Raw genomic sequence first — 26,397 nt, 5'->3', positions numbered from 1 at the left:
GGAAGTCACCAGTTTCTTCTTGAAAGCCTTAAAATCTTCAGTCTTTCTAAGGATGTCCAGTTGGAGCTTATTGTATAATCTTGGGGCCTCATATTTGAAAGCTCTAGAACCAACAGTACACATCTTGGCCTTGATAATTTTAAACCATCGGCAACTATTCTCGTATCTAAACAATTCGTTGACTGTTCGATGTATAGCTATTCTAGATATTTTGGACGCCCGTTTCTAATAACTTATAGACTACCGTACTGCATATATCGTAATCGCTATTTTAGCTTTAAGAAGCAGTCATTTTAATTCAATTAGTATACTTTACTTACTTTAAAGCTGCGTCTCTGTTTCTTTACAACAGGGAAATATTACTCTCTAAAGGACCTCCACATTCATTTTATCATGTGCATATCAAGGTACTCAGTATTTCACACCGCATATTGCTCGTTTATTGTAAAATCTACATTATCGAAGCATTCAAGAGAACAAGAAAGTCTTTTTTTCCTCTTGAAAGCCTTAATATCTAAAGTCTTCCGGATGTCTAGTCTCAGGGTAGCATATTTAAAGGTTCTAGAGCCTACAGTAGACATATTTATAGGTTCCAGAGCCTACAGTAGACATATTTATAGGTTCCAGAGCCTACAGTAGACATATTTATAGGTTCCAGAGCCTACAGTAGACATATTTATAGGTTCCAGAGCCTACAGTAGACATATTTACAGGTTCTGGAGCCTACAGTAGACATATTTATAGGTCCCGGAGCCTCCAGTAGACATATTTATAGGTTCCAAAGCCTACAATAGACATATTTATAGGTTCCAGAGCCTACAGTAGCCATGTTTATAGGTTAAAAAAGGAGTAATTGTTTTAAGGGATGGTTTACTCACGTTGCTATAATTTACTTTTTATGTTAAGATCTATTATCCTGGTTCTACCTCATAGTCAGAGGAACTCTGAGGCCTATAAGGACCTAAAAGGTCTGTTTGTCGTATACAGTCTTATGGCCCGGTCACACCGCCCGAACGTTGCTGGGGCGTTCCTTGAACGGTAGGGAGGTGGATCAAACCCTCGAAAATTTAATTTAACGTTTTTACGTTCGGTCTAAATATGCAATAAGGGTATTGGTATACAGGATGTCGAAAAGCGTAGCGGGGTGATGTTACAGTCACCAACCTGTAAAAGATAATAAAGTAGGGTACAAATTACGGTCGCGCTATGTTAATTAAAATTACGTTTTTTTTAACAGTTTATTAAAAAAAAAGCGACTGAAATTTTTCGACATCCTGTATACCAATACCCTTATTGCATAAATTAGCAATTTCCATTATAGAAGTGTAAGAATACTCAGGAAATATGCGAGGATTTGCTACGTTCAGCAGCCTAATAAAGACCGAACGTAAAAACGTTAAATTGAATTTTCGAGGGTTCGGTCCACCTCCCTACCGTTCAAGGAACGCTCCAGCAACGTTCGGGCGTTGTGACCGGACCTTTAGGTATTTAGCGCATCACACAGCTTATTCCACGTTAATTGTCAAATCCACATTATCGAAACCATTAGAAAACACGAAAATCTTCAATTTCTTGAAGGCCTTAATATCTTCAGTCTTTCGGGTGTCTAGTGGGAGATTGTCATCTAGGCTTGTTCCTATAGAATGAGTTAATACATTCGTAATCATGAAATATTGCAAATTACTGTAGTGTCAAAATAAGGTTTCTATTCATCTGAACTGCGTCTACCATCTTGCTGTTCAATTTTTCAACTCGCTTCATATTATAACTACCGGTTTTCCAGAAGTGTTTCCATAGTGCAGATTGGAGTATACGTTCCAGGCACAGGTATATTTCTAAATGTCAATAAATTAAACAGTACTTTCTCATAACTGTCACCACCTCTAAGCAGTACATATGTACTTTATTATTATCATTATTATTATTAATATTATTATTATTATTATTACTTGCTAAGCTACAACCCTACCTAGAAAAGCAGGATACTATTAGCCCAGGGGCTCTAACAGGAAAAATAGCCCAGTGAGGAAAGGACAGAAGGAAAAAATAAAATACCTTAAGAACAATAACAACACTAGACTGAATATCTCCTACATAAACAATAACAAAAAACTAACAAAACAAGAGGAAGAGAAGTAAGATAGATTAGTATTCCCAAGTGTACCCTCAAGCAAGAGAACTCTACCCCAAGACAGTGGAAGACCATGGTACAGAGGTTAAGGCACTACCCAAGACTAGAGAACAGTGGTTTGACTTCGGAGTGTCCTTCTCCTAGGAGAGCTGCTTACCATAGCTAAAGAGTCTCTTCTATTATTATTATTATTATTATTATTATTATTATTATTACTAGCCAAGCTACAACCATAGTTGGAAAAGCAAGATGCTATAAGCCCAATGGCTCCAATAGGGAAAAATAGCCCAGTGAGGAAGGGAAGTAAGTAATATGTATTTTATCAAATCCATTTTCATGTATAAAGTTTATTGATCCACTTACATTATTATATTTACTACGATATAGAAGTTCAAACAAGTGGAGTTTACACAAGTCAGGCGAGAACACACTTTCTTCGAACCATTCGCGAACGTGTTCGACAACCAAATGCCTCGTTTACACTTTCGAACATCGATTCAAACCCTTGTCTGTCGAACCGCGTTCGACGAACCATTCGACAGCGTAAACCAGAGTATTTAGTATGTCGAACAGCCTGAGTCTTGTCTTCATGGTCTATATGTGATATATTTAGTTTACGTTGTTATTAATCTCAAGATATTTTGTTCTTTATTCATTACTTCTCATATATAGTTTTATTTCCTTACTTTTTTATTCACTTTGGTATTTTTCCCTGATGGAGTCCTTGGGCTTAAAGCGTCCTGCTTTTTCAGCTAGGGTCGTAGCTTAGATGATGATGACGATAATAATAATAATAATAATAATAATAATAATAATAATAATAATAATAATAATAATGATAATAATTTACTATCCATTATTATTATTATTATTAATTAACATTAATATTATTGTTAATATTTGATATTAATATTATCATTAATATTTAATATTAATATTATCATTATTATTATTATTATTATTATTATTATTATTATTATTATTATTAATATTATTATTATTCTTGTTGTTGTTGTTGTTGTTGTTCAGTTTTTTCGTATATGATAATTTATTCCAAAGTAAATACTGTATCAACTTTTTCCTAACAAATAATTAATATATATTTTTTTTTTCAGATAAGACATCATTACAAAACCCGAACGATTCCTATCTTCCAAGTCATTTCAATACAATAAGTTAATTCAATACAACTCAAGTTACCAACTTGAATCAGCTCAAGTTCCCTCTAAGTTATTCAAATCATCAGTCAAGTCTTTTAAGTTGCCTCGTTAGAATTACAGAACTTGGTCGTTTGAGTGTTGACGACATCACGTTTCCCTTTTTTTTCAGACGTTAAATTCAGATTTAACCTTAAAGTTTGTAAAACCAAGTTTACAACGAATCGAAGAATGACTTTTGATGAAGCAATGCTGTTAAAAAACAAAACGATTTCTTGGTTTAATTTGATAGTTTTTAGTTAACCAAAGTAATTTCTTTTTATTTTAAAACTTTAAATTCAGATAGAGCCTTTATTCTCAAACCTAATTTTCTAACAATTCACAAAATTTCTTTTGATAAAGCGACACTTGCAGAACTATAGTTAAAAAGCAACATAATTTCTGGGTTTAATAGGTTATTCAACACTTAGTTTTTAGCTGACCAAAGTAATATTTTTCAAAACGTTTAATTCAGATTGAGCCTTTATTAGTAAACCCAAGTTTTTAACGAAGATTCAAAGAATGTCTTTTGATAAAGCAATATTTGCAGAATAACAATAAAAAAATACAATTTCTGGGTTTGCCAACATTTGTATTTGCTCCCCATTTGCTAAAACTATCTTAAAATGTATTATTTTCTTTAAAAACTACGCTTTTATTTCCAGTAAACCTAAGTTTTGAACGAAGATTCAAAGAATGTATTTTGCCAAAGCAACATTTGCAGAACATAATTTAAAAAAAAAAAATATACATTTATTGGGTTTTTTGACATTTGTACTTTTTACTTGAGCTCCACATTGTGGATAGAACTATCTTAAAATGTAATATTTACTTTAAAAGCTACTCTTTTATTTCCATAAAACCTAAGTTTTTAACGAAGATACAGATGTCTTTTGATAAAGAAACTCTTGCAGAACAGCAAAGTTAAAAAGCTCCATGATTTCTTAGTTTAAACGTAACGTAAATAAGACTGTTTTGTTACCGTTCCAGTATTAAGGAATATAAATGTCTAACATCAAATATCGATAAAAGTAACGTATATAAGACAGTTTTTCTATCGTTCCAGTATTAAGGAATAGAAATTTCCAAGGCCAATATATTGGCCTTGGAAATTTCTAACATCAAATATTGATTAACGTGACGTAAATAAGACAGTTTTGTTATCGTTAACTATTAAGGAAAGTATATTGCGTCAAATATTGATAGATGTAACATAAATAAGACAGTTTTGCTATCGTTCCAGTATTAAGGAATAGAAATTTCTAATCATCAAATATCGATAAACATAAATAAGACAGTTTTTCTATCGTTCAAGTATTAAGGGAAAAAAGGTATCTAACATCGAATATTGGTAAATGTAATGTAAATAAGTTATCATTTTCTTTTTTAAATCTAAGAATCCAGTTTGTCATTAAAATCGTTACTAGGGAAGAATTTGGGTTATATCGAATCAAACATCGTATCGAAATGACTTTGCTGTTAACGAAACAGCCGAAGGATCGTGCTGACAAAAATCATAATTTACGAAGGATTTCAAGTTATTGGAGCCGATATACATCTCTATGAAATGGATGTTGTGGTGAGTTTAATGAATGTTGAACATAATTATTTATTTTAATTATCTTTGATGAAATAGATAATTTTAATACTGTGTATTTTATTCCCTTTCCTCACTGGGATATTGATTTTAACTTGTCTACTTGTTTTGGTTTTAAATACCAACCTTCCACTAAAGTCGAGTGAACTACTTCTCGGTCAGGTCCATATTAATCATCTAACGAAACATTTTCATTATAACTTATACAATTCCTTGATTGTAGCATCTTCCAAATCATATGATCTTGTGAAAAGTAATGTCTTTAGTTTCTTCTTAAATTCAATTGCTCCCTTTAGGTCCTTCATTTCAGTTGGCAGTTTATTATAATGTCTAGGCGCACAGTAGCTAAAAGTTGCCCAAATTATGAGGTAACGGGCATGATCGGTGTTTTAAGGCCCTATTTAACTATATTGTCACCTGTTCTAACTACTCCAGCACTGTTGAGGGCACACAAGTAACTAATGATTTTTTTTCCAGATAAAACATTATTTCAAGTAATTTCAATAAAATAAGTTTGATTCAATACAACTCAAGTTATCAATTTGAATCGGTTCAAGTTCCTCTCAGTTATTCAAAGTCTATTAAGTTGACTCTGTAAAACTACAGAACTCGATCGTTTGATTCAATACAACTCAAGTTATCAATTTGAATCGGTTTAAGTTCCTCCTAAGTTATTCAAAGTCTATTTAATTGCCTCGGTAAAACTACAGAACTCGATCATTTGACTACTGACTAGACCTCGTTTCACAAATATTTTTTATTCCAAAATGTTCAATTGAGATAGAGCCTTTATTGGTAAATCCAAGTCTTTAACAAAGACTCGAAGAATGTTCTTATATAAAGCAGCGCTTGCAAGGCAATAGTGTTAAAAAGCAAAGCGATTTCTTGGTTTAATAACTCATTAATACTTAGTTTTTAGCTCTCTTTTGGCTTGAACTGTTCGAAATTTAAAGCTTTCTTTTAAAAATACTTTTTTCGATTTTTAGCTACCCATTGGCCAGGCCTATCGAAATATAATAAGAAAAAAAATTTAAATACTGTATTTTATTTCCATTTTTAGCCACCCATTGGCCAGGCCTATTAAAATGTAAACCTTTTTTTAAAAATTCTTTATTATATTTCCCTTTTTAGCTACCCGTTGGCTTGAACTATTAAAATGTAATATTTTCTTTAAAAAAAAAACGTTGATTTTATTTGATTCTAGCTAGCTGTTGGGTTAAAATATTCAAAATGTAAAACTTTTTCTAAAAATATTCGAGTTTATTACCCGTTGGCCACAACTATTAAAATGTAATATTTTCTTTGAAAATATAGTTGATTTTATTTCCGTTTTCAGCTATTCATTAACTTCAACTATTAGAATGTAAAATTTTCTTTAAAAACTACTCAATTATATTTCTAGTAAATTTATAATGGAAAATTAAATATAAGTAAATTTTCATTTGAAGCATTGATCCTATCCTCAAGCTATAGTTAATAAAACAGTCTTACAGTGATGAAATATAAGAATGACCAAGCGTAGCCAAGTGTAAATTTATTCCTAATTTAATAAAAGTATTTCTGTAACATCATAAATATCGATAAATATAACGTAAATAAGACAGTTTTGCTGAAAATTAAATTAAGAATCTAGTTTGCCATTAAATCGTTGTTAGGGAACAATTTGGGTTATATCGAATCAACTTTGTATCGAAATGACTTTGAAGAGACTTGCTGTTCAAATTGGACTTGGGGTCTATGGCATTTTGTCAAGAAGCTCCCGTCTGGAGACAAGCTCCGGGCAATCAACAGGAGAAGAAGAAGAAGGAAAAGAAAAAGAAAATGAAACAGAAATAGAAACATAAAAAGAAACAAACAGAAACAAGAAGAAGAAGAAGAAGAAGAAACAGAAGCAGAAAAAGAAACAAACCGAAGAAGAAGAAGAAGGAGGATCATGTTGACAACAGACTATAGGTTCCAGATTATAGCTACGGAAGATTTAAAGTTATAGGACCCGAAATATATATCTATGAAATTGATGTTCAGGTGAGTTTATGAATTTCTAACATAATTACTTGTTTAGTTTGATTATTTTGGATAAAATGATCCGTAGGAAAAAGGCAAAGATTTTTACGTCAATGGACTCGCTGAGTGTGGTAATGTAAGCCAGGCATCTATTTATACCTTCATATCAGTTGCAAGGGGGTTAGTCCCCAGTTCTTTGACTAGCTTTTCTTGCACTTTTTATCATATTTCAGTTGCAAGTTTGCTTTGTTCCCATTTATTAAGAGATGTGTTTCTTGCAGCTTTTATTCATTTAGTGGTATAGTTTGTTTGATGTTTTAAAGAGTTTATATGATATTTTCATTTAACTTTTGGTTTATAGAAAGGTAGTCTGATAAAATATATATAATATCTGAATTATTCAATTTCTCAAATGGGCGTTTTTCAATTTTATATAAATGTAAAGCCAGGTATTTTAAGATCTAATAACTATGCAAAATACAGTAAAGCCCTTTTCTGTTGTTAGATTGTCTAGTTTTCTGTACTTTACTTTAGCTCTGCAATATATTGAAAAAGGTCTCTCTCTCTCTCTCTCTCTCTCTCTCTCTCTCTCTCTCTCTCTCTCTCTCGCTCTCTCTCTCTCTCTCTCTCTCTCTCTCTCTCTCTCTCTATATATGTATATATATATATATATATATATATATATATATATATATATATATATATATATACATACATATATATATATATATATATATATATATATATATATATATATATATATATATATATATATATATATATGCACTTGTACTTTACGTTAACCCGCACAGCAACACATTGATATCATTGTAGTTCAAAATATAAATGAACATCCTATTGAAAATAATCCAGACTCTCAATCCGTTCGAGCTTCGATTAAACCCGATAGTTTCTAGTAATGTAGTGGCTTATTGGAGACCTCCCTGACTGGTGATATGCCAAACTTATTTCATCTTGGATACTGTTAATGTATGTCTAAAGATACCTGTTTTAACTCGCCTACTATCAGTATTTGACTGGAGATGCCTTTTTATCTTGGCTATTGTTAGTGCTTGACTAAAGGTACCTTTTTTACCTTGGCCTCTGGTAGTGTTTGACTAAAGGTACCGTTTTATCCTGGCTACTGTTAGTGCTTGACTGAAGGTACCCCTTTTTAGCTTGGCCACTGGTAGTGTTTGACTGAAGGTACCCTTTTTATCTTGGCTACTGTTAGTGCTTGACTGAAGGTACCCCTTTTTTACCTTGGCCTCTGGTAGTGTTTGACTAAAGGTACCGTTTCGTCTTGGCTACTGTCAGTGCTTGACTTAAGGTACCCATTTATTACTTAGCCGCTGTTATTAACGTATGTTAATGTATGACTAAAGGTACCTTTTTTACCTTGGCCACTCGTAGTGTTTGACTACAGGTACCTTTTTTAACTTGGCCACTTGGTAGCGTTTGACTAAAGGTACCCTTTTTTGTCTGGGCTACTGTTAGTACTTGACTAAAGGTACCCTTTTTACTTGGCTACTGTTAATGTATGACTAAAGGTAGCTTTCTTTTATCATGGCTACTGTTAATGTATGACTAAAGGTACCTTTTTTATCCTGGCTACTGTTAGTGCTTGGCTGAAGGTACTCCTTTTTAACTTGGCCACTGGTAGTGTTTGACTGAAGGTAGCTTTCTTTTATCTTGGCTACTGTTAATGTATGACTAAAGGTACCTTTTTTTATCCTAGCTACTGTTAGTGCTTGGCTGAAGGTACTCCTTTTTAACTTGGCCACTGGTAGTGTTTGACTGAAGGTAGCTTTCTTTTATCTTGGCTACTGTTAATGTATGACTAAAGGTACCTTTTTTTATCCTAGCTACTGTTAGTGCTTGGCTGAAGGTACTCCTTTTTAACTTGGCCACTGTTAGTGTTTGGCTGAAGGTACCTTTTTTAACTTGACCACTTTGTAGTATTTGACCAAAGTTAGCTTTTTTTATCTTAGCTACTGTTAGCGTTTGACTAAAGATACCCTTTTTTATCCTGGCTACTGTTAGTGCTTGACTGAAGGTACTCCTTTTTAACTTGGCCACTGTTAGTGTTTGACTGAAGGTAGCTTTCTTTTATCTTGGCTACTGTTAATGTATGACTAAAGGTACCTTTTTTATCCTGGCTACTGTTAGTGCTTGACTGAAGGTACTGCTTTTTAACTTGGCCACTGGTAGTGTTTGACTGAAGGTAGCTTTCTTTTATCTTGGCTACTGTTAATGTATGACTAAAGGTACCTTTTTTATCCTGGCTACTGTTAGTGCTTGACTGAAGGTACTCCTTTTTAACGTGGCCACTGGTAGTGTTTGACTGAAGGTAGCTTTCCTTTATCTTGGCTACTGTTAATGTATGACTAAAGGTACCTTTTTTATCCTGGCTACTGTTAGTGCTTGACTGAAGGTACTCCTTTTTAACGTGGCCACTGGTAGTGTTTGACTGAAGGTAGCTTTCCTTTATCTTGGCTACTGTTAATGTATGACTAAAGGTACCTTTTTTATCCTGGCTACTGTTAGTGCTTGACTGAAGGTACTCCTTTTTAACTTGGCCACTGGTAGTGTTTGAGTAAAGGTAGCTTTCTTTTATCTTGGCTACTGTTAATGTATGACTAAAGGTACCTTTTTTATCCTGGCTACTGTTAGTGCTTGGCTGAAGGTACTCCTTTTTAACTTGGCCACTGGTAGTGTTTGACTGAAGGTAGCTTTCTTTTATCTTAGCTACTGTTCATGTATGACTAAAGGTACCTTTTTTATCCTGGCTACTGTTAGTGCTTGGCTGAAGGTACTCTTTTTTAACTTGGCCACTGTTAGTGTTTGACTGTAGGTAGCTTTCTTTTATCTTGGCTACTGTTAATGTATGACTAAAGGTACCTTTTTTTTCTTGGCTACTGTTAGTGCTTGACTGAAGGAACTCCTTTTTAACTTGACCACTGGTAGTGTTTGACTAAAGGTAACTTTTATCTTGGCTACTGTTAATGTATGACTAAAGGTACCTTTTTTAATCCTGGCTACTCTTAGTGCTTGACTGAAGGTACTCCTTTTTAACTTGACCACTGTTAGTGTTTGACTAAAGGTAGCTTTCTTTTATCTTGGCTACTGTTAATGTATGACTAAAGGTACCTTTTTTTTACCCTGGCTACTGTTAATGCTTGACCGAAGGTACCCCATTTTAACTTGGCCACTGTTAGTGTTTGACTGAAGGTAGCTTTCTTTTATCTTGGCTACTGTTAATATATGACTAAAGGTACCCCTTTTTTACCTAGGCCACTGGTAGTGTTTGACTAAAGGTACCTTTTTTAACTTGACCACTTTGTAGTATTTGACCAAAGTTAGCTTTTTTTATCTTAGCTACTGTTAGCGTTTGACTAAAGATACCCTATTTTATCTTGGCTTCCTATAGTGCTTAACTAATAGTACCCTTTCTTAACTAGGCTACTATTAATGCTTCACTAAAAGTACCAATATTTTTAACCTGTCTTGATTATAATGTTGACGAAAGGTACTCCTTTTCACTTGGTTACTGTTAATGTTCAACTGAAGGTACCCTTTCTTTACTTGGCTACTGGGAGTACTAAGAGCCAATCCCTTTGTGCAAATGTTTTACTAAAAATGCTCTGTCCTGTCTATTTCTTAGCTCATTTTCATATTCTTACTGAGTTCTATGTCTTTGTTTTACATAAGTAATGTATAACCAATTCACTTCCCCATTTCCCCAAAGTCAAAGTTTGGGGCAACATTAAACTATCATGTTAAATGAAGTATCAGCTGTTTTTTATATATATTTGTAGGTATTATTAACCTCAAATACTAATCTTGCTTGAGGGTACACTCGAGCACACTATTCTATCTTATTTCTCTTCCTCTATTCTGTTAATGTTTTTTATAGTTTACACTGGAGATATATATTCTAGTGTTACTGTTCCTGAAAAAAATTTTCTTTTTCCCTTTCCTCACTGAGCTATTTTCCCTGTTGGAGCCGCTGGTCTTATAGCATCCTGCTTTTCCAACTAGGGTCGTAGCTTAGCAAGTAATAATAATAATACCTCTGTTAAGATTAGGGATAGTTTAAACTCAAGGGTGATCTTATAATCCGTTTTTCACAGCTCTGGTGTTTTGACCGTTCAAGATCAGCGAATTACATTAGCTACTACAGCCCCATACAGGAATTTGTTGGACAAGTTGAACGGTAAGGAATATTAAACTTGAATATTAACTTTCTTTGTAAAAAAAATTTAGCATCATTGTTATCAAAGGTGTATCTTATAATTTGGATATTGCAGACTAATAGTTAAATTTGGTTCACTGACTTAGTTCTTGGTAAAATGGAGAACTGAAATATATTTCTTATGATTTTAAGAGAATCATTCAAAATGTCATAGCTTTAGTTTGTTAAATAACGTTTAATATTTTGACCATGGGTTTTTTTTTTTTTTAATGTTCTTTATATTAACATTATAAAAAAGCTATAAATTGTTTTGTTTAGCTACAAAAATTGCTTTATGGTATTGCTCTAAGATTTATGGCTCTCATCAATAACGTGTTGCGCAAATTTATGCAACAGCCTCTTTTGTTATACAAAGTAAAGGTTTTTAATAAGAAATTTGTTATAAACATATGTATTTCGAGACAATTGATTAGCAACTAGCATTAAAAGTAACCTTTTGGCATAATAAGGAAATATTCATCTTTACAATTATGATGTATGAAAACAAACTTTGTTTTAAAAAAACCACATTCCATGTCTAGCTGAAATATGTCAATTTGTTGTTGAATACCAAGACTTTATGAAGGACTTAATATCTCGTTTATATAGTGACTGCTTAACTTTATCTAGCTACTTGAAAAATTTTGCCAATTCCAATGACTTAGTTTTCATAATATAGGGAGGAATGTAGCTGATCTCAGTTGATAAGCGAAATGTAGACTATTAAGGAATAATTTATGCTTTATACTCTCGTATTCAAATAAGATTTGGTTTTTATATTGATATTATTTTACAGGTTCTTTAGTACACCAACTGGTAAAAGCATCCACGATTGAGAATATTCTGAAAAACGTTTTGTTATGCTGCACCGAGACTCATCAACGACCTCCCACTTGATGTCAAGAATAGCAAAAATGTGGCAGCCTTCAAGAAAAACCTGAAGACTTATCTCTTTGGAAAGTGTTATAATAGTGATCTGAAAACTATTAAGCCTGAATACAAATGCTAGCGAATAACTGAAAAGATACAGAGCAAAATATAAGGCCTGCCTGAACAGACTCTTGGTGTCTGATGGAGGGCGAGAAATAAACCCCTAAAAGTAAAAGTAAGTACACAAAGCAGGTCTCAAAAACAAGCTCTAATGCTAGCGGGAAATCACTTGACAAAAACTGATTGGAGAAGGCTGATTAAGTACAAACCCAGAGGAGATTATTTTGAACAGGGATGAACATACAGGGGATGTTCCATGGTCAAAATGTTAGAAACGCCACAGCTCATAGTACAGGACACCTTGAGTTCAAAATTAAGAACAGAATGAATACAACCTATCAGGCAACTTTTCTTATCATGAAATCAATGAAGAGCAAAATTATGTAAAAAAAAGCGTTGTAATTTGAACAACAATTACATACTGTACATGGGATGTTCCATCGTCAAAATATTAGAAACACCACAGCTCATAGTACATGACACCTAAAATTAAGAACAGAATGAACACAACCGATTAGCAACTGTAAATAACAAAGAAGATTTCTTATGACATCAACGAAGAGCAAAATTATGTAAACAAAAGTTCAAAGTATGTGCAATTTGGTGAAATATTGATTGAAGCTTAGAAAGAAAAAAACAAGGGGCAATGAGAGAGCTTTGTCTGTAGACCTGGAACGTAGGTTTGCTTGAAAGGATAAAATGCAAATAAGCTCAACTCATAGAACAGAATGACGAATATGGAATTTGAAACCAGATGAATTATCATCACAAGCGTTTTGAGTAAGCTGTCTAATTATAAAAAAAAAATTTGGCGAGAATAGTTGAAAAAAAGGAAAACCAGTAAGATGATCTCAGTGTAGAAGACAGGTCATCTATTTGTCACCTATTGATGACCTTATTCGTAAAGTACTACAATTACTTAGGAAGTGTTGTTTATTTCGAAAATACAGTAGAATGTGCTTGAAGTCTTATAAGAGATTTTTACAAAATCATATCCAGAGATGCTAAAATGAAAAAGAATTCAACTCCTCAACTGTAATGGCTGCACTTTAAATATGCGGCCCCGAGACTATATAATAAGCTCCCACGAAACATTCGAATGATTGAAGACATTAAGGCTAAGAGGAAACCGAAGACTTTCTTATTTCATGAGTCTTTTGACAGTGACGATTTAACAGTAAATGAACAATACGCGATATGAAACGTTAAATACTCTGAACGAACAAGGTAAAACGACAGTGGAGATCCTGTAAAGAATACAAGCTACTCTTACTAACGTTTAAGATACTGAACCAAAATGAACCAAAATATCTAAAAGAATGCCTGAATAAACTAGAACTAGAAACAAATGTTAACATAAGACACATGAGTGACAAACATAGGCTATCTGAACCAAGAACAAATAGCAAATTTGGTGAAAGGGCTTTTAGATACTATGCGCCTAGACATTATAGTAAACTCTCAACTGAAATGAAGGACCTAAAAAGAGCAATTGAATTTAAGAAGAAACTGAAGACATTACTTTTCACAAGATCATATGATTTGGAAGATGCTACAATCAAAGAATTGTCTAAGTTATTATGAAAATGTTTCGTTAGATGATTGATATGGACCCGCCCGAGAAGTAGTTCACTCGACTTCAGTGGAGGGTTGGATTTAAACCCAAAACAAGTAACAAGTGGAGTTCCCCTGCTGTATGGGACTGGAAAAGCAGCCATCATAGTAAGTAAAGGACAAGAGTTTGTGGATCAGTTTCCAGAACCTATAGAAGCAGATGGAGACTTGATTACTTAGCCCTTTAAGTGACAATGAACATATGCTATGTCCGGATGTGCATACTCAATTGGGCACTATTGGATAGATTTTACATTCAGTTATTACCAGATTTTTTTCATTTATCTAGGTGTGAAAATCTTATGAACTGTAATATTCTCAATGGAAAAGAAAATGGCTATATAGCTTAGAAAATTAATTCTTATCGTTAATAGTTGTTTTGTTGAGATACACTTGAGTTAAATGTACCCCCCAGAAAAGTCTTGTGGCTCGAGTCCCAAATGTTTTAGTGAGAGATTGTCACTCAAAGGGCTAAGTGAATGTATAAAAACAAGGTACAAACTGTATTGGCACAGTCACATGTAAAATCAGTTGAATAACCAGTTGGAGAATGACAGAGATAAGAAACGTGATATTTAGCATTTGTAAAGGCATTTATTTTCCAATTGATCATACAGGAATTGATAAGTACCAAGTGACTGCAGAACAAGAGAAACGCCCAAGATATTTTTTATTGGTGAAGAGCTAATGATACACCAATAAGGATAGACTGGAAGAACAGGAACAGGAAAAATATGTAGATAGTAGAATGGTAGAGTTATGTGGTATAATATAATAAAAGGAAACGGGAAAAAGGAAAGTATAGTAAGATAAATGTTTTACCACTAGAACACTCATTATTGGAGTCGGCTGGTAAAGAAAAGAATCAGGCCAGTAGAGAATAAAACTGAAAAGATAATTTTCTTACCAATTGACATAGAACGAGATAGAATTAGAAGCTAATGTGGAGGATGAGATATAGCAGGAATAAAGGGAATCTAGACAAAATAATTCCAAACAAAAAGCTGGTCACAATATAGACTGTGAAATTGAATTGACACTCCAACAGGTTGCAGTGATTGTTGCCCAGGAAGCTTTGATCATATCAGCGAGATGATAAGAGTGCCTTCAAATATGTGTCTGCTATGAATAGCGAGGAACAAGGGATAAACTAGAAAGGAATTAATAATGAAGAAATAACTCAACAATACCAGAAAAGGGATATCGAAGAATTCGTCAAGGTTCATTCAATTAATGGGGAAGAGGAAAAAAAGTAGCTGTGGGGAAAATGGAACTCAATGACTGTAAAAAAAAGATCATCACAGGCATATCTTTCAATACAAGAACTTCTGGACCAAGTTAAGAATAGCAATGAAAATGGTCGAAAATAAGTGGAAAATCAGGAGATAATAGAGAAATACTGCGAATAGTGAAACACTGGAACAAGACAGAAGTAGTTTGCACCTGTTCAGCACAATATCCAACAGAAGGGCAGATATGGATGGAACCACTACAAACCAGAGATGATCTATGCTTATATAACTGATGCCTCCAGAGCAGGCGACCCTCATAAAGATCAGTACCAGGGACAGGGAAGGAACCAGGCCTCTTGCATCGAAATCTATTCCTTCCATAGGTGAGTGTTAAGTATTTAATGATGATAGGTTTTAGTTACCTAAGAGATTGTAAGGGCCATCCATATACCCTTACTTCTTAAGTATGCTTGTAATTAAGTGTTTAGGAAATCAAAATAAATCTAGGTTATCATGAGTGGAGCTGTGAATTGGCTAAAGCACAGCACCTTGATTTGGTAAATCTTGTGTATGAAAAGGAATCTTGAGCAAAAGAAATATGTATTTCAATAGTAGGACTGCTTATACATCGCTAATTTTAAGAAATTTCTGAAAGCATTCACTTCCAAAAAGTTTCTCTAGTTCAGCAATAACACACAAGACCTAATTATTTCTCATGATGCTGCTAGGAAAGGGAAGTTAGATTAACACTAATAACATTTAAGCTTTCATAATTATAAATTAATGGAAGGGTTTACCTAACAAGATAAAATGTTTATTAAGGAGTGTTCTATAAGTTTCATGATATCTAAGGCACCCCAGGTTCTCTAGGCTCTAAAATTTATTTTTTTCTTTTATTATTTTTCAGATGGATCTGCTTTTGACATTGGCAGTAAATACGCAGAACTAAAAATGTATATGAAGACCTGTGCATCTTTTGGAAAAGCTATCAAAGGCCTCTGGTGGCCTCTTTCTAATCTGGATCTAGAACTTATAATGGTAAGACATGATAAAACCAATGTTATTGTATATAGAACTTGGGTAAATAGGAGTAAACAACAACAACAACATATAATTTAAAGCCAAGATTTCCAGCTTCACTAAAATCATACTCCAATTAAAGGAGGCTTTGTATAGTTAGGAAAAAATTACTTTTAAAACTTGTGATTTAAGAAAAATTTAAAGTATTTTAAAGGATTTTAAAGTATTTTAAAGGATTTTAAAGAATTTTAAAGGATTTTAAAGGATTTTAAAGAATTTTAAAGGATTTTAAAGAATTTTAAAGGATTTTAAAGGATTTTAAAGGATTCTAATAAAAATCAAAAGATTGTACAAGGTAATTAACTTATATCTTATTTCAGAAAATAAGCTGGAGTTCTTCAGGAAAAATCTTGGACTTCTGAAAAGTTATTAACAACAACTAAAATGTATGACTCGAAAGTTCTTGAAGATCTACAAATTTTGAAGGAAATTATCACGTTGCAGCATTGCAATTAGGTAGGTGTTTCATGAGCTTGAAATATGCTTCATTTGGTGAAATTTTCAACTTGGGTGCAATAGTGATACTTGTTTAAATGTGGCCAGAAATACAGCTAATTTTGTTGAAACTCACAATAACTTGAGTTGAAAATGATGGGTACATTATAAAGGAAATTTAAATTTATATAATATCCTTGGCAATAGCTTTTTAAATATCCTAGTTCGTTTAAAATCACTAACAGAACTTTGCTCAGGGAGCCTTTATAACGTTTACAACTCTCTCAGGAGGCCTAAATCACTATCAGTCTATAATATCATAAATACAAGAACAATTAATCTGAGAAATACTTTAATACAAATACAAAATTTTATGAAAGAAAAACTTTTAAGAATTTGTATTGCAGTCTATCATTCCTCTTGTGGGTCAGTTCTGGAGCAATGTATAAAATTGTTTGGTATTTAAAAAGTACAGTGAGAAAGTTAGTTATTGGGAGCATGAAGTAATGAGAGACCCAATTAGAGAAGTACTCGGCCAATTCATGCTGTGAATCCAAGTCAAATCAGGGAAGGGTTGGGGAGAATATTCTACCAAATTTTGTAGATATTTTGAAAGTCTGGTACGAGTTATAGCCAGGTCCAAGTAGCAATAATAATGACAACTTGATTTTAAGGGCTTAATCAGTAGACTTTTCTGCCATTCAAATTTCAGATTGATAGTCACCTCTAAATACGATATTAAATTCTTCAAGATTTACCTGTTTGTTACAGATGTTTTCCAAGGGCTCCCTCCAGTCATCCGTGAGGGAGAACTAAAAAACACCTGTAACAAACAGGTAAATCTTGAAGAATTTTCCACTGTATTTAGAGGTAACTATCAACCTGAAATTCGAATTGCTGAATGTCTACTGATTAAGGCCTTAAAACCAACTTTGAATAATGGAACTTCAAGATTTCCATTAACAATAATAATGATTATAGAAATAATGGTAATATAACAATTAATTTACTCTTATATTGATATATATCTTTAGATGATAATACAATACTCTATCACCTTGGTAATTCCATTAGCTTTCAAATGTAATTTAACTAAATAAAACTTCAGAAAGTATTCCTTCATAACTCACTAAAGACTCCCAACATTGGTCATAAGTCTGCCCCAACTTTGACACACTTTATAAAAGGGGCCTTGATACTCTTTTGCTTGAGGCCTGGCTTAAACTCAATGTCTTCATCATAATATTTTGTCATCCAAATAGACCTTAGGGTGAAATGACATAATTAACTTATTTCTTGTCTCCTCAGATAATCTTGGTGGTAAATCTAGTGGAAAGATTAGTGATCAAGAAAACTTCAAATTTATACCTCAAGATCCCAAGGAAATTGGAAGTTTTAGAAGAAGTTTTAAGAAAAGTTTCTGAAGAAATGAAGACTGCGTTACCATCATCATTAGTGCGTTGAAGTTTCGTTTGCAAGATAAAACTTCAGCCCATTAGCCTGAAGTTTTAGAATGTCATGTCCAAATGGAAAATTTGTGTTATATTTATGCAAATTAGTAATTTAAATACTTAGTGTTATTCAAAGGATTCTATAAATATCAGGTAGTTTAGTATACTTCAGGTATCAGAATATATCAGGATACATTCATCTAAATCTTGGTCAGATGCCAGGGAAATTTACCATTTCAAGATACCTAAAAAGCTGATGTGGAATCAGGTAGTTAGTACGTTCAGTGTATAGCTTGGAGACAGTTTCAAGCTATCAACATTCAATAGCTATCTACTGTAAATACAATTAATTTTGCCAAATTTGTTAGACCAGTGAGGTAATTAACATAATTCCCAGTAGTTTTAGTACATTTTGCCTATGTAATTGCTGGTTGTACAATAGTTACGTACAATGGAATTGAGTTTTGCAACTATTTCTTTGGGGTAGTTAGGGATAGTTTTGTGACGTAGAACCAGCTAGGCAACAGCTAAATTGCCCAAGTAATGTCTAGAAAAAGAAATTGATTTCTAATAATTTTATGCAGTTCCGAATAATAGGGATTTGTAGTTAGGGCATTCATCGAAAATTAATTAATTATGGCAAAGTTCAAAATGAATTCTAAGTCTTGCACGACTGTGAGAGTACATATGCATTAGTTCTTAAATATTTACATTGTTAAAATTTAGTTTAGAATATACCAGTCTTGGTGTTAGTTACAATTTATTATGTGGAATATTCAAGAATATATTTTATTGACTAAAGGAGAATCTGCCATTTTAATTGGCATATCAGACTTAGCCTTAGATAGTTACAGTCTATGATAAGGAATATTCAAAAAGAAATTTTATTGATACATGGAGAATTTGTCATTTAAGTAGAATATCAGACTTAGTTTTAGATAGTTACAGTCTATGATAAGGAATATTCAAGAAGAGATTTTATTGATAAATAGAGAATCTGCCAGTTTAAGTGGCATATCAGACTGTTTTAAACAGTTACAGTTTATGATAAGTCATATTTAAGTAGATATTTGCCATAATTTTCAAGCATTAGATAGTATGTTAAGTTAATTTTAAGTTTGCCATGAAAATAATGCATCTTGTTAAACTTCAGAAATGTTTAGATAGAAAGATTATACTTTAAATTCTGTTTAAAATCTTATCAAATCAGCATTATCATGGCATATCTGCATATTTCAAGTCACTGTCGGCGTATGGAGGTTAAAAAGTTTTACTTTCAAGGAATTCTAGTATATTAGCAATGGCATTTTAGATGTATATGGTATAAATCAGTAAGTAACCTTAAATATTGTGGCTTAATTGACAAGGCACACTTAGAAGCAGAGTTTTTGAGACTGTTATGTTGATTGTCATTTTGGAAGTATCAAGAACTCATTATGAATGTTTTAATAGATGAAAAAACTAAGTACATTAAAACTAAAATTGCTGCTTCAAGAAAAAGTTAGATTGCAGTATCTAGATTTGATAACCATTGCTTATTTCAAAACCCTATTAAATTGGCGTTTGACGTATGAGTTAATACGTAAACTCATCTTAGAATATAAAATCTTTCGAAAAGTTTCCCTTACTGACGATAGTTTTAGATGCCGTATTTAGATTGTTAAGTAAACTCAAACCGAGCGCAAGTTAATGCGAGTTTTAGACAGTAAACTAAGATATATCAGGTATCTATAAAGATTAATAATGAACAAGGATATTTCTAGTATATAAAGACTGATAGTAAACAAGGATATTTCTAGTATCTATAGAGACATAGTAGCATCAGTTATGGCAAGCCTTGTTCTGCTTAGTGTTTTCTTGAAGGATTTCAAAATAAGCTTAAAAACTTCAGAATTTTCACCAGAGCACTGTATATTATTATTATTATTATCATTATTATTATTATTACTATTATTATTATTATTATTATCATTATTATTATTATTATTACTATTATTATTATTATTATTATTATTATTATTATTACTACTAGCCAAGCTACAACCCTAGTTGGAAAAGCAAGACGCCATAAGCCCAAGGGCTCCAATAGGGAAAAATAGCCCAGTGAGGAAAGGAAATAAGGAAATAAATAAATGATGAGAACAAGTTAACAATAGATCATTCTAAAACAGTAACAATGTCAAAACATACTTATATTATAGAAGGGAAAATTTGTTTGCTTTTGTAGGTTCCTAAGCTATGTGGGTAGATGCTCTTCAACTACCTCTATTGCAATAATTTTAAATTTGTATCTAAGTAGTTACATTAAATTCAAGTAGCTTTAGGACACCAGTGACATTTCATGCAATTATCAGAAGTGAAATCTTAAACTAGAATTCTTTTTATATCAAAGGAATAGTCATATTAGTCAATATTTTGGAATTAGATTTTAAGAAAAAAATATTTTACATTCTTTAAATTTATAAGTATAAATATCTTGAGAAATTATCTTTTAGTATTTCTGATTCATAGAACTTATAAATTTTATTTACCAACGCCACAGTGACTTGATATATGGAGTTTTTTAGGTTAAGGTATAAATAATCATGTGAATGTTAAATGTTTCACACAATTCCCATTAAATTAACTTTTTTATTAATTTAAAAGCTTGAAATTGCCAATTCAAATAATGGGAATATTTTGTTTTATGTGAATGTTAATGTTTCCCAAAATTCCCATTAAACTTAACTTTTTTTTTATCAAGTTAAAAACTTAAAATTGCCAATTCAAATAACGAATATTTTGTAATACCAATTTATATTTTTTATTGTACAAGGACTTCTGTATTTCAACTTAGGCTCTGTTACAGTTCTCAGTCACAATAGGACCTTGTAGGATGTTCTAAGTTTTAGTTAAGTCTTTAGACGTGTTGATATTAATATGAGTATATCTTGTATCAATAGGTATATTATGTAGTGAGGCTTTACAATTTAGGTTTGAGATATTTCTAGTGTGGCTCTACAATCTAGGTTTGATATACTTGTAGTGAGGCTTTACAATCTAGGTTTGAGATATATCTAGTTTGGCTCTACAATCTAGGTTTGAGATTTATAGCAAGGCGCTCTACAATCTAGGTTTGAAATATTTCTAGTGTGGCTCTACAATCTAGGTTTGAGATATTTGAAATGAGGCTCTACAATCTAGGTTTGAGATATTTGAAATGAGGCTCTACAATCTAGGTTTGAGATATTTGAAATGAGGCTCTACAATCTAGGTTTGAGATATTTGAAATGAGGCTCTACAATCTAGGTTTGAGATATTTGAAGTGAGGCTCTACAATCTAGGTTTGAGATATTTGAAGTGAGGCTCTACAATCTAGGTTTGAGATATTTGAAATGAGGCTCTACAATCTAGGTTTGAGATATTTGAAATGAGGCTCTACAATCTAGGTTTGAGATATTTGAAGTGAGGCTCTACAATCTAGGTTTGAGATATTTGAAGTGAGGCTCTACAATCTAGGTTTGAGATATTTGAAATGAGGCTCTACAATCTAGGTTTGAGATATTTGAAGTGAGGCTCTACAATCTAGGTTTGAGATATTTGAAGTGAGGCTCTACAATCTAGGTTTGAGATATTTGAAGTGAGGCTCTACAATCTAGGTTTGAGATATTTTTAGTGGGGCTCTACAATCTAGGTTTGATATATTTCCAGTATGGCTCTACAATCTAGGTTTGATATATTTGTAGTGAGGCTCTACAATCTAGGTTTAGGATATGTGAAGTAAGGATTATCCCTTCCTGTGTTGTTATCCACAGAAAACAGATAAGAGACAATTTTAGATATTCAATATTAGAAATTGGTTTTCCCTCCTCTCTTCCTGTACATGCTTCTCTCATTGCTCCAAAGTATCACTGCTGACACTTTGGCTGTCTCTCTTCCTGAAGCCTATATATGCTTCTTTCTCTGTAATTTGCTCTGTACACTTCATGCTCCTAAGCATCACTGTACTCTTGAAACTTTGGCTCGAGTCATTTTGTTTTGAATAGTGTTACTTTTAGATTTATCATTAACATTCTGATCTTGACTTGGAAGGATAGTAAACTATGTTTAAACGTTTAGCGTTGATATATTTGTATTAAACAGAGGTTTTAATTACATTTTAAGTTATATTAGCAGTACATTCCATTTAGCTAATGTTTTATGTTGGAATTCAGTTTGCCTACTTTTTCTTGTCCAAATATTTAGTAAGGAAAGCCTCTTGCTAGGACAGTTAGGAGACAAAATGAGAATTTGAGTAATTTATGTAAACTTTACTAAACAGAAAGTGTCATGAATTAGTATGCCTCATCTCAGGACAAAGAGTTGAAATACAGAAGTTCACATATATGAAATGTGTAGTTAGAAAAACTCCGAAAGATTGTAGTAGTTAGAACTTGGAAAGATTTAAAAATAAAGAGAGCTCCTTGGAGTCAATATTGCAATGGCCCAAGGGAGTGTTCTCGGCAGGGAGTAAAACCAGCCAGTTATCAGCCTCGGAGTAGATTCAGGGACCCTTTTTCTAAGCTGACAGCTGATTGCTGAGATGGTAAAGTCCCCCTTCTTTCCTTGTGCTCTTCCAGTGTATACCCGTTTTCTATGTCTGTTGACTAGTATCAGTACCTTTTCAATGTAAGGGGAGACTGCTATGCACAGAAGTTCAAGGTGGGATTGTAATGTTATTTCTGAGAAGAGCCATATGCTTACCTTCTCTCTAATTAATGTCTGTGATTTAGTATGTATGCAAATACTTTAGTCTTACTTTTAATGTTTTATGGGACATTACGTAAAAATGTGTATAGTTTTTCCAATCAAATTTCATTGTAGCAATGTCGAAGAGTAATTAACCACTGAAAATTCTTAGTACAATTCTTCTGTGAATGACTCATGAGGAACTATATTGGGTTTAAGCATACACTTCGACATTCTACTTATATTTTTTTCTTAAGATTTCTCACAGGTCGTATTGTTATAGAAAATCTGTAGTTTCTTGCAAAACCTCATAGAAAAACTAGGATTTTTTAGGATTGTAGTTTGTCACTCGGTGAATATTTTAGATTTTTATATTTGCATCTCAATTTAAAGCTTTTAGTTACTGGTTTTCGATTAATGTTGTGTAAATTCGAGTATCTAATACGGAAGATTTTAACCCAGAGCCTTATTTATTTCTGAAAACGTATTTTTCGAAATCAGAACTTTCCATTCTTTCTTAGTGTGAATTTGATTGCCTGTACCACATACTGATTTTTTTAATACTTTACATGAACTGTATTTTACATTATTGGTAAGTATCGATATATATTCATATCCTATCAGATGTCTCAAAAAGTAGAAATTATTTAATTGAAGTATCAAGTCTAAAGTTATTCCTTCTGTCAAGTATATAACAATACTGTTTTACATTGTTGACACATGCTGCTGTTTCTAAAGGTGGTAGCAGCTTAAGGCTTTAAGTATTTCTTCGTCTTAGGCTTTACATTTTAAATGCATTTGATATAAAGGCGATATGAAAAAGCATGATTCCCACTTTCTCTTGTTTGAAATCTTTCAAAATCATAACATCAAAAGTTAGACAATGGAGTGGGGTTATTAATCTCGAATGCATTTTGATGGAAATGGTCCCCCTATATTGGAGAGAGAAAGTATTAGGCAAGAATGTTTCTCCTTAGATTGGACTAAAACACACTATTAGCCAAGATATTCGTTTTAGATGGGACATGCAAAGTATTAGGCAAGAATCTTTGCCTTAGATTGGACAGAAACTAGTATTAGGCGAGATTCCTTGCCCTAGATATAACAGTAACACAGTATTAGGCAAGAATGTTTGCTTAGGTGGGACAAAGACAACGTATTAGGCAAGAATCTTTAGCTTACATTGGACAGAAACTAAGTATTAGGGTATTAGGCAAGAATCTTTGCCCTAGATAGAACAGAAAAATAAGTATTAGGCAAGAAGCTTTGCCCTAGATAGAACAGTAACACAGTATTAGGCAAGAATGTTTGCTTAGGTGGGACAGAGACAAAGTATTAGGCAAGAATCTTTGCCTTACATCGGACAGAAACTAAGTATTAGGCAAGAATCTTTGCCTTAGATTGGACAGAAACTAAGTATTAGGCAAGAATCCTTGTCTTACATTGGACAGAAACTAGGTATTAGGCAAGACTCTTTGCCATACATTGGACAGAAACTAGGTATTGGGTAAGAATCTTTGCCTTAGATAGAACAGAAAGTATTAGGCAAGAATCTTTGCCCTATATAGAACAGAAACTAAGCATTAGGCAAGAATCTTTACCTTAGATTGGACAGAAACTAAGTATTAGTCAAGAATATCTGCCTTACATTGGACAGAAACGAAGTATTAGGCAAGAATCTTTGCCTTACATCGGACAGAAACTAAGTATTAGGCAAGAATCTTTGCCTTAAATTGGACAGAAACTAAGTATTAGGCAAGAATCTTTGCCTTATATTGGACAGAAACTTAGTATTAGACAAGAATCTTTGTCCTAGATACAACAGAAACAAAGTATTAGGCAAGAATCTCCACCCTAAATGGGACAAACAAGGTATTAGGTGAGTCTTGGAAAGGATCGGATATTAACCTTTTATAGACTTGAGAAAGACACCATCTTATAAAAAGCTTTCTTTGGAGCTCAATGGCTTTGTGAGATGCCTGGTAATGGCTGAATGCAAAAACTGATTTGTAGAACAATTGGTTATCCTGTTCCTAAATGATCGTTTGGAAACCAACCTCATGTTCAGGTTATCTCTCTGAAGGGTTAAGTGTTTTGGAAAATTCTTCGTTGTTAATACTTTGAAAGTGTCATTTTACATACCAGGAGACTGTAGACTCTGGGTTTAGTGTTTCTAAAATTTTGCTAAAGGAAGATAGATTAGTCTTTAGGACTAGGAAAGGATAGACATGTGATTTTTTCCCTACTTATTAGTAGGTTTTGATGCACAGGAAGTTTTGAAAATGTCCAGCTTGTAAATCATGATGACATTTTTTATTAAAGAAGTATTGATTTATAGTGATATCGAGTTCGTGTGGTTGGTTCTTGGTCTAGTTTTGGACGAACCAAAATTGAATTCATGTAAGTGGAATAGGGAATTCTGAAAGTTCTAGATCGTGATGATGTTTGTATTATCTAATCTAATAACAGTTCGTCGTAACTGATGACGACATTCTATGTTCCTCAATAGATAATGAACACATGAATTCCAAAATATGTTATTTCTCCCATTGTCTGTACATTGTTAGGGGTCGCTAGACCAATCCTTGGCTTGCATACCTTGCTAAATGTTGGACACTTCAGATGAGGATTGAAGGAGAGCAGAAACCTCATATCTACTGTCCCTCTGCTCTCTTTTTAAAAGTGAGATAAGACTACTCCAGGGAAGTAAGATTGTTGTTAACACACTTTCTCCATATGCAAGGGTTTCTAGCCTAGTTGGTGGATTTTTACATTTCGGTTAGGTTAACTTAGCTGTGTTTTTGAAGGGCCACCAGTTCTTCTGTGGCAGATTTCTAGTTGACCCTGCAAAGTTTTTGGGAGGTATTCAACAGTCATAAGGATTAATTGATCAAGCCAGCACTCTTAGCATTTGATGAACGTAGTTTCTATACTACGTAGTCCAGAGTCTTTTGTATGGGGAATCTGATCTTCTCAGGTGAAGCCCATAATTCTCTGCAAACAGGGAATATGAAAGAGTTCCATTTGTTTGAGATTACATCAATATAAGACGTTCAACCATATCAAAACGCAATGTCAGGTTTAGAAGTAGGTCAAGACAGCGGCTCCTCAACTTGCAGATCTTTACATTGGCAATGTCTTTCTATATAAAACTCGATTAATTCCAAATGTACTTTTGAAAAAAGCAAATGGTCTGTTTCTTCCGGGGCAAAAACATTTAGTAGCAGTAGTAGTAGTGTTTGAAACTGCTACCAACTTATTTGATTTTTTGTATCATTGAAGATTAGAATTTTCTGATTGAGTTTAGTTTGCTGTAGCTTACGAAATTTTCTTCCCTTGCATTTGTATATCAACTGCTTGGTATGTTGGTATGATGATCTAAGATGTGTTGAAATAACTCTGAGGAGTAGGCAAAAATTGCATCAGCATACTGCAGATCAATCAATTGTCTGCTAGATCTTTTTGTATGGGATATAATTATCGGATGTTGAACTGTCTATTATTCACTCAGTGTTCTATTTAAACCCAATTTTCTTTCAAGTTTGTCCTGCAATGAAACTGTAATTGAGGAGATGAACAGATTGTAAAGGACAGAACCCAGGACATCCCCCTGCTATGATTCTATTTCCTCAGGGAAGAATAAGATTTCTATGCATACAATAAAGACTTGCATTCATGATTGAATGACACGAGCTGGAGTCTTTTCAGAAATTTGATACAAACTCA

The 26,397-nt window shown here is 33.0% G+C and overlaps 2 long non-coding RNA genes across 2 annotated transcripts in view; both read left to right on the top strand.

Moving 5' to 3' along the window:
• Positions 1-3,920, top strand: part of LOC137621977 (uncharacterized) — a 9,742-nt gene extending 5,822 nt beyond the window's left edge. The window contains exon 2 of the long non-coding RNA XR_011040307.1: positions 3,247-3,920. This is a non-coding gene — a long non-coding RNA (uncharacterized lncRNA). The remainder of the gene's footprint in view (positions 1-3,246) is intronic.
• A 2,512-nt stretch (positions 3,921-6,432) lies between these two features.
• On the top strand, positions 6,433-11,130 carry LOC137621976 (uncharacterized). Its single transcript, XR_011040306.1, has 2 exons — positions 6,433-6,949; positions 11,062-11,130. It is a non-coding gene; the product is annotated as an uncharacterized lncRNA (long non-coding RNA).
• The last annotated feature ends 15,267 nt before the right edge of the window (positions 11,131-26,397 follow it).

The sequence above is a fragment of the Palaemon carinicauda genome, chromosome 28 (genome assembly GCF_036898095.1).
Source record: "Palaemon carinicauda isolate YSFRI2023 chromosome 28, ASM3689809v2, whole genome shotgun sequence".
NCBI lineage: Eukaryota > Metazoa > Arthropoda > Malacostraca > Decapoda > Palaemonidae > Palaemon > Palaemon carinicauda.
This window is presented reverse-complemented; position numbering and strand designations above follow the sequence as displayed.